This window comes from Anser brachyrhynchus (assembly GCF_964034855.1).
Source record: "Anser brachyrhynchus genome assembly, chromosome: 9".
Classification (NCBI taxonomy): domain Eukaryota; kingdom Metazoa; phylum Chordata; class Aves; order Anseriformes; family Anatidae; genus Anser; species Anser brachyrhynchus.
The window spans coordinates 16,362,149-16,378,876 of NC_137703.1; the positions used below are offsets into that span (position 1 = coordinate 16,362,149).

General features: G+C 52.8%; 1 long non-coding RNA gene across 7 annotated transcripts in view; it reads left to right on the forward strand.

Moving 5' to 3' along the window:
* Positions 1–16,728, forward strand: part of LOC308199770 — a 143,609-nt gene that overhangs the window by 86,256 nt on the left and 40,625 nt on the right. The gene's annotated exons all lie outside the window — the stretch shown is intronic.

Genomic DNA, 16,728 nt, shown 5'->3' on the forward strand with positions numbered 1-16,728 from the left:
TTTTCCTCAAAGCAGTGCGGATTGTCCGTGCCAGTCAGCATTGCGGCGATGTGCTGGTTTTAGGACAACAGCAATGTTTTAGGCTCGGGGTGCGTGTCAGGAGGATGGGGGTCCGGGTGCCTGCCACCCCTGGGCCCCGCACCGGGTCTTGTCTGACTGCTCAGCCCCTCTCGTGTCATTATTGCTCTGGGGAAAGAAACCTCTTTGTTAATTTGCCCTCTCGTAAACCTGGGATTCCGCCTCCCCAGTAATGTGCCCAGTGCCCCCTGTGCTTCTTCAGTGCTTGAGCCGGTTCTGTCCTGAGGGCATCCTGAAAATGTGAGTGTCAAGGGAGGGATTTACCAACTAGGCTGGGTTCCTGGTGCGTTTCGGACAGCTAGCTCCTACCGTCTCCCCAAAACCCCTCGGAAACGATGGGCCCCCAGCACCCGAAGGCCTTCCGAGGTGCCAGCCCTGACGCCCACGGAGAGCTGGGTGCCTCGAGAAGGGAGGAAACGTTTTAACAACCGTGTTAAAATTGCAATTACAGTTAGCACGTAGCAGCCTCTGGGCACTGTGTGCTGGGCTTTCCCTGCCCCAGAAGGCAGCTTGCAGGCTCATCTCCAGGGCTGCTACGAGCTGCTGCCTCCGGAGGATGCCAGGGCTCAGGAGAGGAGCCCGTCTCCTCCAGCGAGGTGCAGCCCCCATAGCTCTGCTCTCCTGAGGTCTGCGGGGTGGAAGCAGCCCGGTGAGCAGAACCCCTCGCTTTGCCCCCTTTTTTTTAACCACTGCACCCTCTCCAGCTCCCCACAGCTGCTTAAGTCACCATTTGTCTGCTCAAAGTGCTTTTAATTGCTGCTACTCACCCAGCAGGCTCACAAAAGCAGCCGGAAGGCGCAAAGGTCTCCTTTGCTGCAAAGTTAGACTTTGCTTTTTGTTTAATTTGGAAGACCTCAATTAATAAAATATTGCTCTTTTGCTAAGGTCAGGTGTAGCAGCTGGGCCTCGTGATCAAATGCTTTCTGCTCGGGATGTCTGCTTGGTGGGCTCTCATTTCTGTGCTCTTGTCCAATGCGAGCAAAAGCTAAACCTGAGACAAAGGGACCTTGTGCCATCGCATTTTACTCTCTCTGCCCCAATAACCAAGTTGATTTCTGACTCGGTGCTTACCCGTCCTCCATATCCTTGCAAATCTCAGCTGATTTGGGCAGGCTTCGGGACAGTATGGTGTCTGGCAGCTGGATGCGGAGTCCTTCGTGCTCTGGCAGCAGTGACTTCGGTAGCTCTGGCTCTTGGAATCACAGCCTCCATGCATGAATGAGGCCAGCAGAGCGACCCCAGATTTCCATCCCGTGCAGCTGGAAGCAGAGTGCAGCTCTTGGTTTCTAAATTCATAAGTCACCACCAGAACATCCATTTTAATAGAGTTCAGGCTATACACCCTTGAAGGAAATCATTCTGCAATAACCAGCTCGTGTGTAATAGTTATGCCCAAAGTGAAAGCTTCTCGCTGCAGTCCATGATTTGACTCCTCCCTGAGGTGCACTTCTTTGATGACTTACTATTATTATTTATTATTTCTACGGTACCATAAATGTGCGTGGCACTTCACAGCAAGCACAGGACAATATACCCGCCTTGAAGAGGTCACAACGTCCCTGCTCTTACTCCAGCCAAACTTGTGACATGACGCAGATAACTAACTGGCGTGCAGGCGAGGAGAAAGTTGCCTGCAGAAATAATTTAGCCTCAGTCTCCGCTGCCTGTTCGTGGATGAAATACCAGGCATTAACTCAAATGCGAAGAGGAAAGTAGCAAGGAGGAACACCTAAGAAAACAGAGCTGGGTAGCACTGGGGAAACCACAACCACACCATACTTCGATGACCAGGGAGGACCTTTACAGGCTCTTGGCCGTCTCCCCTTCAACCCTGCTGCTTGGCGCTGCATGCCCAGGAGCTCATAGCCCACATGGGGACACCTGCCCAAAGGGCGCCGTGGCTGCAGGCAGTGCCAGCACATCCATGTGCTGCTAGAGGCTGGGGTGCACAAGGCGGGCGCCCACGTGGAGGAGCAGCCCAGGCTGTAGCGACTGCTGAGTCCTCCCTGATGTGGTCTGGGCCCTGGAGGAATTCCACCCAGGTGCGTTTTGTGGGTAACCGTGTTTTTCTCCAGGCACTGCAACTTCCCTAGTCCATCCCCCAGATTTCTTGACAGGCCGTGGTCACCCCCACTTTACAAGATACGCACCTTCTGCAGGGTGACCCCAGTGGCCCCGGGCAAACCTGGGAACGCTTTGGCTGTCACAAAGCTGTCACAGGGGTTTTGCTGTGCCCTGAAGGTTCTCCAGCGCTGTGTAGCTCTTGTTGACTGCGCTGTTTTCCTCCAAGCACCTTCCTCCTGTATTTTCTGCGGCAGCTGGGCTGAGCAGAGCAGCATTGCTTTGACACAAACATTTTTGCCAGGGATTTCGCAATTGGCTGCCCTCCCTCACCTCCGAACCGGGACTTCTTGCCAAGTACGTGTTTCCCAGCAATGCACTTCCAACCCTGTCACCTGCAAACACAATTACTCCTTGCTTTCCATCAGCTTCATTAGTGATGGGGATGAAAAAGGACTGAAATGGAGCATGCTGCATTCACGGAGGGGGGGGATGTTGTTAGCAGGCAAAGGGAAAGGACATTTGCCAAACCAGCTCTGTCAAACTTAGTGCAGCTGTTCCTGGTGAAGCTCTCACTGTCTGATGCAAGTCAGTGAGGCATGAAGAAGGCTTCTGGGAGCTGGAGAAGGGACCTTATTAAATGTCGGTGTATTAAGCACACGGAGAAGGTGGCTGCAATAGGTTCACCGACGCTATGGACGCTATGGGCTCTGACTTGACAGCTTCCCTTCTCTGCGATGGCAGAGGACCTATTCAGGGACTTGCACAGGGAGGCTGTGATCTTTGTTTGTGGTTTTTGACATAGAGTTTCTTTTGGTGGGGAAAAGCAGGCTGGGGGAATAAGCATGGTCATTTAATGCATTGCACAGCAGTCTTTGGTAAGCATAGGAGAGATGATTCAAGCTTTCTTGCCAATCACCACCTTGAGGACTGCAATTTATTTTTCTGAATATTTCTAAATTGAAAGTATCTCAGGGTGTTGGCAGTATCCGTGACCTTCCCCGCTCTGTCCCTGCGTGGTTAGGATGGTGGCTCTTTGTCCCTTGTTGTTCTGAGGCTCAGGGCTGCTTGATTTCCTCCAGTCATGTTCCTAGTAAAGACAGGTAGTTTGGGAGAGACGGAGAGAAGAGCAATAGGAATCATGTCTTATTCCGTGTGACCATCCTCATGTCAGTAAGTCTGAGAACACAGTGCTCTTTCATGAAAAATCCCAGGGGCCAGCTCCAACGCGGAGAGTCCCGCACCTCCACACTAGTCACTAGAAGCACTGAAGTGACAGGGTGGGTATGGTTGAGTATGGTTGGTACAACAAGAGGGCATGGTTGAGAATGGTTGGTATGAAGAGTGGGTATGGTTGAGTATGGGTGGTACAGAGTGGATATGGTTGAGTATGGCTGGTACGACAAGAGGGTGTAGTTGAGTATGGTGGGTACGAAGAGTGGGTATTGTTGAAGAGTTCTCTTCTAGTGCCCGTTACAATGGCTTTGGCAGACTGGTTTTAAATGGCAGTGTGACCAAGGGACTGACTTGGGTGTATCTCAGCAGGCAGCCTGTTCCCACCCATCCCTAGCAATGAATTTTAGTTTTCCAGTTACTTGCCATATGTAAATTTTGGAGGCTGCTATTTGCTAGCCTCCTGCAGCAAGGATTTGAGCTTTCCTAGCAGAGGTGTGCTGTGAGAGTTACGCCCAGGATCTGCCGGCTGGCACCCAGCATTGCTCCCTGCAGCAGGAGTTAACTGGTCGCTTCCCCTGCGTGCCCACCTCATGGGTGCACCGCGGCCTCTGAGGCTGCAGAGGCCTGCCACGATTCACGCATACGCTCATCGCTCGTGGAAGGACCAAAATGGAGGCACCTCTCTCAAGCACCTCTGTGTGAAAGCAGCAAGAAACGATACACTTATTTTAATCTAATCTAGATTGGATTTTGTGATGGCAGCAGATTTTATCACAGAGAACTAAATTACTGTTGATTTTCAAGCGTGTGACACAACAGCCTCATGTTCTTCCAACACAGGCTGCGTTTTCCTGGCATCCACTGAAAATGCGGTGTCACCGCTTTTGTTAATGTTATCAACAACAAATTTGAGCCCAAAGCAGGCTGTGGGCATGGGCAATTTTTTCATGAGCCGTTACAGTTTGGCAGGCTGCAGATGAACGGGGGATGCTGTACGACCTTAGCAGTGGAGCCTCCTCTTGTAGGGGGCAGCTGCTGTCGGCACAGAGTGCCGTGCCGTGGGATGGGTTCACCCCTCTGGCGGCAGAGGCAGTGGAAGGGGGCTGAGGAGGAAGCAGTGACCACAGGGATACCTCTTCCTATGCTTGCTCCCGTGGGCAACCTCAGAGCACTCATCTGATGGGCCTGTGTTCGAGGCGCTGCAGTGGACATGGCTGGAAAACGCGCTTCCCACCGGCAGGGTGGAAATGTGGAGGGACGGTGAGCTCCCTGGAGAGAAAGGAAGAGAGGGTGTTTGTCGTGCTGGCCTTTGCTGTCCTCCTCCTCCCCCCCCTGAGCTTTTGATCTTGCTCAGAACTTCCCGTGGGGCTGAAGGAGGGGGAGGCCGTGCAGCTGCACGTTGGCCTTCTGGCTGGAGCTGGGCACATAACAACCAGCTGCAAGCTCCCATCTCATCTCCTCAGGGGCTTCGGGCGAGGCAGGCTGCTTCCAGCGAGTCATTTACCCAGCGGGTCCTGAATGCTGGCAGAATTCATTATTTTGCCAGTGCCTTTCATTGTCCAATTGCCTGTGCGTGTTCCTAACACCTCGCTATCTGAACACCTCCTGGTAGTGCCCTGAGCAATTCAACTAGTGTCTGCTTCATGTGGTTTGTTTTCCCATCCAGTTCCCCAGCAGAAGTGAATGCAGGAGAGTGCTGGGGGGTGGGGGAAGACTTGGTTTGTTTTCCATTGCCTATTCATAGCTATACACAGGTTTGTGTTTGTGTTGGAGAAAACACGGTGAGGGAACGGTCTTCACACGTGGAGCTGGTGCTGGAGAGGCTCCTGTCCCAGTTTCTGCTCTGCAGCATAGGCATTAAGCTTTCACCTAAACCTGTAGAGGACCCCACGATGCAAAAACTTGTCCTAGCTGGCTTTTTCCTAGGGAGGAGGTGTGAAAAAACCAAGAGACTGGTCACGGTGCCTCGTGTTCCTGGGGAGACTGTGGTTGAAGAGCCCACGTGAGACCGGAGGCTCCTTCAGGCACTTCTCTCTGCCAACCAGCATCGACAAACTTTGGCTGGAGTCAACTCCATCCAGATGTTGCTCTTGGCCAGGCGCTGGCCCATGTTGACAGCAGTCGTGTGGCGAGGCAGGAAGCCCCTTGCAGACAGCCGGTGCTTGGATCCATCTTGTCTGTCCAGCTTGTCTTCAGGCTGCTTATGGTGGTGGAGCGGGGCTGGAGAGAGAACCAGTCTTTGTGCCGTGGGGGAAGCATAGGTTCCTGCCGCGGTTTGGGTGTATCCCACCAGGAAGGCCTCCAAGCATTTCTCACATCCGCTGGATCCCTGCCACCTTGCAGGCAAGAGAGCAGCGCCGCACACTCTTTCATTATCAGCCAGCAGCGTGGATGCGACATACTGCTTTCATTATCTTTATTTTTAGCCTCTGTCTCCTTCTAGCACATCTGCTGCTACACAGGCCGTGCACCATTAGCCAGGAGCAAGTGGCCAGAGATGGAGGAGAGAGATCTCTGCTGAGTGCACCGCGAGGCTTGCGAGAGACCAAACCTCTGGAGTTTGTGAAGTAATTGTTCCCAGCTCTATTCCTGAGCTTTTGGTGTTATGGAAGTGGGACCTCGCCAAAACCTGGCCATCCGTCATTTGTTCCCGTCCTCCTGTTCTGTCCAAGGAGACAATCACTGCCTGCGGGCAGCCAGCCAGGATAGCTGTCCACAAACAAGATCTCGCTGCTCCTGAGCTGTCCAGGCTTTCGTGCAAACAACATCACTGGCGTGGCCTCCTTGCGACACTCAGCTGCGAGAGCAGAGCTCTTCCCCTGCCTCGTCAGGGGCTGCACCTCCCCGCTGGGGCTCCCTGCAGCACACAGTGGCCAGGCAGGCGTCTCCCTGCAGCCAGCAATACTCTTCCAGCCCTTTTTGCCTTCCTCTGTTATATCCCTGAGGCTACCACGTCCTCCACATGCATAACGAGCCCTTCGTTCGCGTTCAGATTAGCTTCTTCCTCTACATCCACCTCTCTCCTTTCCACCGCTCAGAGAAGGGTGTTTCAGAGCTTACACTGAAAGAGCAGAGCTCCTGGGATTTGTGTTCATCCCATGCCTGGAAGATCAGGCTGTAGAAGACTTGTCCACAGGTCCTGTGAGGAGCCACTTGGAAAACTGAACTGTCAGCACCTCACCTCACTTCAATCCTGCTTTTTAGTTCCCAGTGGATCTGATTAGCTTGACAGAGAAATGAAAGCTGCCAAAGCACTCACTGTAAGCAGAGACTGGGCAAAATGGGACTGAAGAGAATAGAGTGAGCAGTGCTTTTTTTGTAAAGGTTTCCAAAATGCCCTCATCTGATAGGCAGAAGTGCCTTATTAGAGAGAAATGGACAGAAGCCCCAGCAGTTACCTGCTGACGTGTCATTCATTCTGATCCCGAAATGTCAGCAAGACTCTTGCAATCCAAGTCGCTGCCTTAAAACCGGACTGAATGAGCTCCAGGTGGTGCGCCGAGGACAAAAACTCGAGGAAAGGCATGTGGCCCACTGGGAGGTGGGCTTTCGAAACAGCCTTTCTACCACACGAAAGCGCCTGGAGGCTGTGTGACCAAATGGACACGATCACTGAGCCTCATCTCCGCTGGTGCAAGTCCCCTTGTGCTCACAGTAATCCTTGCACAAGTCTTAGAGGCGGTGTGGTCCCCATATGCTGGATGAGTTGCAGATTTGTAATGCGACTTACAGGTTGTGGTGGCCCACAGCAGAGGAATGTCGTTTGTTGGGCACGTAGCAGCTTTATGGTGCATCGGGGAGTCCAGGATGTGTTTCCAGGATTTCATCCAAAGCAGCAGTTTTCAGTTTTGCTCTCAGTTGTAGACACTTCTCTGAAGAGATTTAACATAACCAGGGCCTATAGGCTCAGGCCTTAATTCAGGCCCGGCGGAGGCAGATGAAACCCTGCACAAATGAAGACTAGCACAACTGAATGCATGCAGAAGCTGCCTGTCTCATCCCATCCTCTCTCTGTGCTGGTACTTTGCTGGAAAGGGGTATTGTTAGATCTCACTGTGGAAATCATCACTCCAAACATCCCCTAACTCACGCCACAAATGCTGTAAGGGAGTCAGGGTAATACCGGTATAAAGCAATTCCCATGCCAGCTCCCCAGAGAAATCACTATGGGATCCAGTTGATTTGATGTAGAAGATCCATCTCACCTACTGTTGGGCTCCTCAAAGTTAGGCTTCCAGGCAAACCTCTTTTTTTTAGGGCCCTGTAATCTCCTATATTCAGAGGCAGGCAGCTCCAGAAGATGGTCCTGCCCTTCCACAGCAGAGTCCTAAGGGCAGGCTCTCCCCAGTACGTGTAGACAGAGACTACAGCTCCGAGACAAACGGGCAAGGTGAGGTTGTTGCCACAAGGACTGTGCAACACAGGCTGTGCCTTGTCCCTTCATGGTCCCTAGGACACGTTATTTGTCTTGAGTGCCCACTGATTTCTGAGCAGTGCATTAGGCCTATGGGAAGTAAGTATTGTAACTGAAATCCCCATAGCACGATGTGGAACATATGTCAAAATGGATTTTTGCTCTATTATTGCTATTGCCAAAATGAAATTAAATTAATCCAGTGTGTGAAAAGTCAGGAAAAAAAGCCCTCTGTGACACAGCAGGGTTCCTGCGTGAGTCTTTCGGCAGAGCCAGCAGTGCCAACAGCACAAGATCTCAGCTTTGTGAAGGAACTGAAAATTGTGGCATCTCCTTGCTGGTGCTTGGCCACTACCAGAGAGATGAGGAGAGCAGCAAAGCGGGCATACAGGTGTTTAATCGGCCCTGGGACTGGATTTCCCAACCCACAGGCCCAAACAGCTGGGTGCAGATGAGTAAGGAGTGAGATGGCAGGGCTGGCGCCTGCGTGTGGATCCGCTCTGCTTCTGGAGCAGGAGCACCAGTCCTAAACTCCCCACGTGTGAAACGCCAAGCCATGCAGAGAGCTGAGCCTGCGGGTTGTGGCACTCATCCTCTGCCGTCGTCAGTGAGGCGAGATGGCTGAAGGAGGAGCAGGAATGGAGACAAGCAAGAGAGCCGCCGAGCAGCTGCTGAGGCTGGGTCACATCCCTGCTGGGACAGCCCCGAGCCCTGCAGCCCCGCCTGGCTGTGCCCACAGGGGAGCAGACCCCGAGCTACCCCTCGTGCCACGGTCGAGGTGACAGTCCCCGCTCCCAGACCTCATTCGGGGCTGCAGCACGGAGGTTCCTCGCACATCGCTTGCTCGCCTCGCTGGTCGCCACCGAGTGATCGTCTCCAGCGTGAATCCTGCTCTTTTCCCACTGCTCCCTGCTCCGTGGCTGGTAATTTCCCCGGCATGTAAAAGCTTTGGAAAATTAATGTAGAGCACCGGTTCACACCTTGTCACAAAGATGCAAAGTTTAATAAACTGTGGAGCCAAACCGTTGGCTCCTTCCCATCCAGGCAGGCAAGCAGCTGGAAATAGCTCTGCTGAAGCAACCCGCAGCAGGGTGCCAGAGCTGGAGCACCCAGAAATTCCCCAGCAGCTGCTTTGCTCAGCTGCTGCAGTGATTGCCTCTGGAAACGGGCACGGTACTGAGCCAGCCAACGAAGAGCAGTGCCCCAGTCCAAGAGAGAAAAAAGTGCACGCACAGAGACCTAGGAGAACTTGTTTCTTTTTCTTGCTTCAGTCCACAGAGGAGACTTTTAAGGTGAGCCTGGCCCTTTTTGAGGTGTCACTGGAGCATCCATCGCCGCTGGATCTGCTGCAGCCCTGTGCTCCCCTGCACTTCCAGCAGGCCCCGTGGTTCGGGTGCCACCGCACACCTTCGTGCCCCCTGCCCCAGGCAGCAGGGACGGCACGGTGCAGCGTCTCGGCTCGCACCAGAGCCTCTTGGTGCTGCTGTGGGGACAAACCAGGACACCCAAACCAGCACGGAGCACACGGCCATGTGAACGTGTATGGAGTGGAAGAGAAGGGGGATACTTTTTACCAGTGAAGCTTCCTGTGCTTCTTAAAGCAACTGATTGCAGACTTCCCCCCAGATCAGACGACTCCACTCACCTGCTGCAGAGGTTTGCGGGTACTGGTGGTGCCTAGCAGCAGAGTGCAGCAGTGACGGGTTTTTTGGGGGGCTGCGTAGGCTTGCTCAGTGCCAGGGCCAGGTCCCTGGGGAAGGAGGGCAGATCCACGATCAGCCCCCACGGCCGGGGGCTGCGCAGCCTCCATTCTTCTCCCCGCTGTAGGATCCACCCACAGCCTTTAATGATTCATATCACTCACTTAACCCCTTCTTCAATCATTTGCAGTCTGTTATTTAAGCATATTTGCTAGGTCTCCTTTCCATTAGTGCTCCAGCCAGGAGGGCTGGGAAGGAACTAGTTCGAGAGCGTGACCCAGAAGGATCCATGCTATGAGCAAGTGTTTTGGCTGTGGGATGGGAACAAATGCATGGTCATGGGAACCATATCCTGGATGCTCTGCCTTGACATGAAGGGTATTCGCACCGTCCTCTCTGAAACTCCTTCTCCATCTCTGTTCTACGCCCAGCGCAGCAATAAAGGAAATAAAAGTTCAAATGCCAGTGGGACGTAAATCTTCTGTGGGAAATTTCTCAATATTGGAGTTCCTCTGGGGGCCTGCATGCTATCCGTGGTCCAAGTACTGCAAATCGGGTCAATCTGGGTATTTCACCAAGTGCAGAAAGTACACAGGGCGTAAGCTTTTTAAAGGACCACAGCCACGCAACGTGGGGAACGGCGTGGCACAGCATCCCAGCACCAGTGATGGCGTGACACCCATCCCGTGCTGCTGGTCCCTCTGCAGCGGTTCGTTACACCAGAAACATGCTGGGATGCTTGAGGAGAGCTTTCCAGGTTCTGGCATGCATTGTTGGGCTCCGGGGGTCATTTCTCTTGTTGCAGGCTTCAGCGCTTTTTCTAGGTGTGAGGAGTCATGGAAAAGATCCCCCTGACAGCGCTTCCCTGACAATGGAGTAAGAAACATGGGACAGTCTGGAAAAATCCTGACATTTTCCAATTACTAGCAGGCATCAAGAAGCTCCAAAAGGCAGAATGAAGTAACTCGGTGATTTTAAATACAGAACCCGTAACAAGGAGACAATAAAAACCTTCCTTCTTAGTCATGCACACAACATCTGGACGAAGTGCAGGTGGAAGAGATCTGTCTTGTAAAGGAGGGGAAAAAAAAAAAAAGAAAAAAACAGCGGCATATTCCTTGTTACACCTCAGGGGCGTAAAAATTCAAAAGTGGGACTTGTGGGAGAGTCGGAGCATCGACGATGGTGTCAGAGCAGTAGAAAATACGTAGGAGTGGGTTTTTCAGCAGTCGGTCTGGGCAGCGTCCCTCCGAGGCGCAGCCGCTCCTCTCCAGCATGCCCAGTGTGAAGCCCCCTCCTCGTGCCCAGCGTGCCCAGCCCAGGAAGGGCTGGGAGCGTTCAGCTCTGCGGCTCGGCCCCTTCCCAGGCACCGGTAGGACAAAGGCACCCCCAGTTTGCAGCCTCTCCTACCCCATTTGCACCGCGTCCTGCTGGCTGCCGCAGCCTGGCACCAGAGCTTGCGCTGCAGCGGGGTTGGAGGGTCACGGGCAGCATCGATGGCTCTGAGCACCAGGAAGGGGCTTGGCTGGAAGAGAGCATGAAACAGAGATGATTTTTATACCTTTTTTAATATTTTTTATTTTTTGTAATCATGAAAAGCAAATGCACCATTTCTCCCTCCCCTGCCATCTCCCAGAACCAATATACAATTCTGACAAATCAGCCCTGAATGCAAATCCAATAAAGTTAGCATAATTGTCTTTGTTATGAGGAGCTGGAACAGGCTGCTCTGCATGAAAATCAAAATAATAAACCACTAAAACAATACAATTGGGTAATGGTGAACCTGGCTGAGCGGCCCCACGACGATGTGGTGCTGGTGCAAGGGGGGGTCACAGGGCTGAGCTGAGAGGCTCTGGGCAGCTTTTTCAAGCTTCTGGCCATTTTTAATGCGATGGAGTTAGGAACAGATTATTTTTATTTTTTATTTTTTTTTAATACATAGCAGACAAAGAAGTAAAACTAAAGCATTTTGTGATCACGAGGAACAACTGCGAGATCTTGCTACTTTTTCATGTTAATTGCATCTGATCTTAAAAGATTGTGCAAACGAGCATTGCAAATAAAACAAATCAAAACACTCAAAATGTTTTGCTTAGGAAACGTCGACACAAAACCATTTTATTTTTTAAAGGAGCTGTTCCAAAGTAAACAATGGCAGTGTTCAGGTAGCAAAAGCATTCCCTGCTTGCTCCTAAGCCCCAGCTCCGGGAGCCCTGAGCATGCGGGATTGCAGCTTGTGTTACAAACCAAGCAGACACAAAAGCTGTGGCTTTCCTGATTATGGAAGTGGGCTTGAAATGCGGAAAATGAACAAATCCTGCTGCGATGCTGGGGAGGGGCAGGCCTGTGCAGTGACGGCCGAGGCCACGCTTGTCCCTGGGGATGCCGGGGCTGCACTCAGCTCCCTCCGCTTGCCTTATTCCCGTCTTTCCCTCTGCAAACCTCCTCTCGCCAGCTGCTCATGAAATTATTGCTTTCTGTAGGTTTCCCCGTGCACCGTGGGGCCGGGAAGGTGACGTGACCCGGAATGAGTCTTGCCCTGGCTCCTGCCCTGGCTCAGCAGGCAGCAGAGCAGCCCGTGTGCCCCGAGCCCCCTGCCTGCTGCAGGGAGCTGGGGCTGCCCCAGCCTGGGGAGCAGTGGGTTTCCAAAGGCCCCGTTAAAAGAGGAGCAGCTCCAGCAAGCTTGGCGAGGGGGAGAGCAGCACTCGGGGTGCTGGAGGAGCCCAGGAAGAGCAGCTTGCTTCCTTGGGAGAAATTGATTTTCAAAGCTATTGATGTTGCTTTTGAAACGCAGCCTGCTGTTCGCCGGCATTTAGATTACCTTCCCTTCTGCGCGCCCGCCTTTGTTGTTCTAACATCAAAGAAGCGCTGCCCTGCCCCGCGCGGAAGGCGCCTTTCCCCGCTACTGGGGGCATTTGCGGGGCCGGACCGTGGTTCAGAGCCCAGAGGGGCTGGGGATGGGATGGGAATCGTGGCTGGAAGAGGTGTCAGCGGGGTGGGGATGCTGCCACGGGCATGAGGATCCATAGGGATGGAGGGCTGGGGGGGTCCTGCACCTTGTACCCCCCCGGGGGTTCTCTCCTCCTGTTGCAGGTCCCCCATCGCCAGCCTGGCGCAGCCCCGCTCTTCCGTGGCTTTGGGGGGCCCCCTTGGGCTACCGCAGCCCCACAAGGGGCTGGTGGGGGTCACGCTGTGATGTTTTCTCATGGAAAAGCCAGCTCTGCGCTGCCTGAGCTGAAGATATCAGGGGAGCTTGGCAAGCAAATCACGTCTGGAAATGACAGCATCGGTCCCTTTGGTTTTCCTTGGTGTCTTCTCCCTCCCCCCCGATCTCCTGTTTCAGCCCGAGCTCTTGAAGAAGGCTTTGGAGCTCATCTGTGCTATTGTGCAAAGGGAACGCAGAAAAGGTTAAACCTATCCAAATTGCTGAGCCTTTGAAATAAAATAAGAGTCCCTCCTAGCAGGAGACTGTGTGAACAAAAGGGCTGCAGCAGTCGGCTTGATTTCAGCAGCTCTTCCCCGAAGATTCAGAGGGACAACCCCACATCCAGGGGCAGGCCAAAACCCCTTTAAAATGAAGCGTCTTCCCAGAGAGACTCTTCCTGTCTCCCTTCCCCCTGCTCTGGGTGCCCCTGGCTCCATGCTCAGCTCTCGGCCCCACGCAAAGGGAACAAATGGAGACCAGGAGAGGCCCCGGCTGGTTCCTGGGCGCTTCATCTGTGGGGGTGCCTCGTGGTTTTTGTGGATTTACGCTTTTCGCCTTCACGCTGCAAACGGGTTTCATGCTTACGGTTGCTTCTGCACAATTATTCCCTGTTCTGGGTGGAAAGCGGGCTCCTGTACAACTCCTCTTCCATATTTGCATAATTAAGAGCAATTGCAGAGCATTTAGCCCGCTCTTAGTATTTACATCATAAGCCTCATGATATTTGCTTTTCTTAAACCTCCCCACGCGGCCCAGAAATCCCCCCCCAGGCAGTAGGTAATTTCACTTGCGAGCATTTTCAGCAAATGCCGAGGGCCAGACCTGAGCATGTCCTGGCGATGGATGTCGTCAGAGACACTCCTTCACTTTTTATGTCCTTTGGGGAACAGAGGGTAGAAAACGAGGGGCGCACGCAGCATCCTTGTGGCCAGGGACCAGCTACAGGAGGGCTGGGGAGCTTCTGCTGTGCCCGCCGGGAGCGGGGGGAGCCCTGCGGGGTGGTAGCGGGTCAGTGCCCATACCCTGGGACAAGGGCACGGCAGTGCCTTGATGTCAGCTGGGACATCATGGTGTTACCATCCTAAAAATTCATTTTTACCTATTGCTTTTTATCGTGGTAGTTGGTTGTGTCAGTGACACTCGCCAACCAAGCCCCCTGCCCTCCCCATTAGCCCCGCACTGGGAAACTCCGCCCGAGAGCCGCTTACAAAGGGTCTAATGAGAGAGGAAGGACTTTTTTCTGCTTGTGGAGAAGCCTAATTTTCTTCCCTAAACCTTTGCCAATGACAGACACTCTCGTAAAGCATTTTTATTGGATTTCCGAACAATTTAATTAGCGTCTCCGTCGGTGACGGCTGCAGAATTGGTGCAGAGCTGTCCCTGGGGATGCTAAAACAGAAGCGGCGGCCGTGCTCTGCGTGCAGGGGATGGAGGGGGGATGACGACGGAAACAGTGAGCGCAAAAGGGTCTGGGGAGAAACGGCTTGGCCCAGTGCCTTCGGGTGTCTGCTTCCTCGAGGGGCTCTGCAGGCTGGGCACGGCCCTGGCAGGGCTCCTGGCTGGGCTCCTGGCGTCTCCAGGCGGGCACGTCCCTGAGTCACTGCCTTGGCCTTGGGTAGAGCCAGGGGAGCAAGGAGCCCGCCCCACGTCCAGCCGTGGTCCCTCGCCACCCCAGCCCGCTTTGGAGCGGTGTGGCCCAGGAGCCAAGCCCTCAGTTGCCCCTGCGACCTCCGGCTGCCTCCTGCTTCGTACTTGAGGAGCTGCTGGCTCCTGAGCCTCATCCAGATGCTCCGAGACCACGTTCGGGCGGCTGCGGTCACCAGGCTCGGCAAGAAGGGCGCCTGTGGGTGTTATTTGGGGGGAAGGGAGATAAAGGGAGTGGGGGCAGCTGTGCCGCACAGAGGCAATGTGTTTATGAGCGCCAATTCCAACCAGCGCACAGGGGCTGTCTGTTTTATATCAGCGCGTGGCGTCCGCGCTCAGCTCCTCTTTTATATGGGTACGGGACGTGCTGTGGGGCTCGTTCGGAGGCCACCGAGTCGCACGGGTTCCTGCGTCCCCGCCGCAGCTGCACCAGCATCTGGATGGCTCGGTGCGCCCACCGCCTGCGCGCCGTGCCGTGCCGTGCCGTGCCGCACCGTGCCGTGTGCCATGCCGCTCGCAGCATCAGCAGCAGAGCTGACGGCTCCCCAAATCCGAAAAAGCAGGAGATGAGAAGCAGGACAGGAAAGAAACAGAGAAAGCAGAGGGTAAAGTCACGCGCAGGGGAAGGGCTGATGGAGAGCAGCCAAGAGGAGCGCTCATGGCTTCCTGACATGGGTTTCGGAGGAATTTTGCTGTTTGGCAGCAGAAATGGGGGTTGCTGAGCCCAACAGAAGCCCTGAGCCCCAAAACTTCCACTCCTCCAAGAGAAGGGCCTGATGATTGCATGTCCCAGGGAAACAAAGCCCGCTTTTCAGGAAGAAAAAGTAAAACTGATAGATTCAGACTGGTTTGAAGGAAGGGGACTGGTTTACTTATGGGGGAGATGTATTTAGTGTTATCCAGTTTATTAACACATCCTCTATTCTACACGCAGGGACAAGCCCTCTCTCATTCTCACTGACCTGTTGTGTGCAGATTTTCCTGCATGGCTTTCAGGGATTTCAACCCAAAAAGGATTTCTTCCAACCTAGAAGGAGGGTGGACCCGGCACCAGGGTGAGAGACCCCGTATTTTAACTGGCATCACTGCTCACGTCAGATGGAGGCTTTTTTAGGGAGCACAGAAAGGAGATTTTGCCCTGTACAATGGTTTTCTGCTAAAGGAGGGAGGCGGAGAGGAAAAAAAAAGCACCAAACTCTTTCATTTTTTATCGTAAAAAATGGTGGAAATGACTCTATAGCAGCAAATCTGTCCCTGTGGATATCCTCTTTGATGTGCAAAGGAAAGGAATGTTTTAGCTGATCTCAATATTTTTAATTCTCTTGCTGATTTCGAAACCCTCTTTAGCTCTAGCTACCAAAGGATGGCAGATTACCCTGTAAAAGCAGTTCTGTTATTGTCTCTCTTAACCCCAGCTAGCCTTCAATTTCCTCCCATCATTTTTATTATGTCTTCTTCCAGCTGGGAATGAGCAATGAGCTTTATTAGAAGAAAAGGTGAGAAATGCAATAAGAAAAGCCCCCCCCCCACACCGTGCCCAAGACAGACACCCCGGCTGGGTATGCAGCGCAGCACCTCCAGGACCCAAAGGGATGGAGCCGCAGGGGCTCTCATCGAGCACAACTTGCCTAATTCAAAGGGTCCGGTCAAAAGTTTTCTGGCGTTATTATTATTTCTGCAAGGGATCCGTGCCTACGGCGCCTTTGTCAGCTTGGTCAAATCGTTCCTTTTCAGAGCCAGGTTCTGCTCCTCCACTCTCAGGAGGAAAACATTTTTCATGTCATTGGCATAGGGGAAATGGGGAAAAACAGGAAAAATATGGGAGAAGGTAAGCTTCTCCTGCTTTTCTTTTTTTAATGCTGGAAAAATAAGTTTCTTTTTTTCCCCTCCCATCAGTATGGAAGATTTTTGTTCAATGAGAAACACAAGAGAAGCTGCCAGGGGAAGTTTCCTGTTGAGTTAGCCCCCTACTCATTTCTTTCTAAATTTTCCAGAAACATGACGAGTGTCTCTCTCATTAAGCTCTTAGAATAAATTCAGGCCCTTAAAAGCCTTCCACTGCCCCCCTCCCCCCCCACATTATTACAGGCTGTTGTGCTGCTTCTGCATTTCCCACACAAAGCTCTAACGTAATCAGAATATTTTTGATACCAGGACCAGGCAAATGTCTCTTTACAGTCTCAGAATACTAAAGATTTTTTTCTCCAGTGGAAACAGTAAGGTTTACAATTAAGCAACCAAATGCTGCTTGTATTTCAGGAGATATTTGCTTCTGACATTCAATGCATCGTTCGTGTGCCGGTTTTATGGTGCCACTGGTGGAATACAGAGTCTTTATTCCTTATATTGAAGATTTCACTCCTTTACCCTCTTTATTTGCTCCAGGATTGACTCTTGATGATACGGCTTGCTTACTCGGTGGATGGCTCTTTCAGATAATTGTTCTA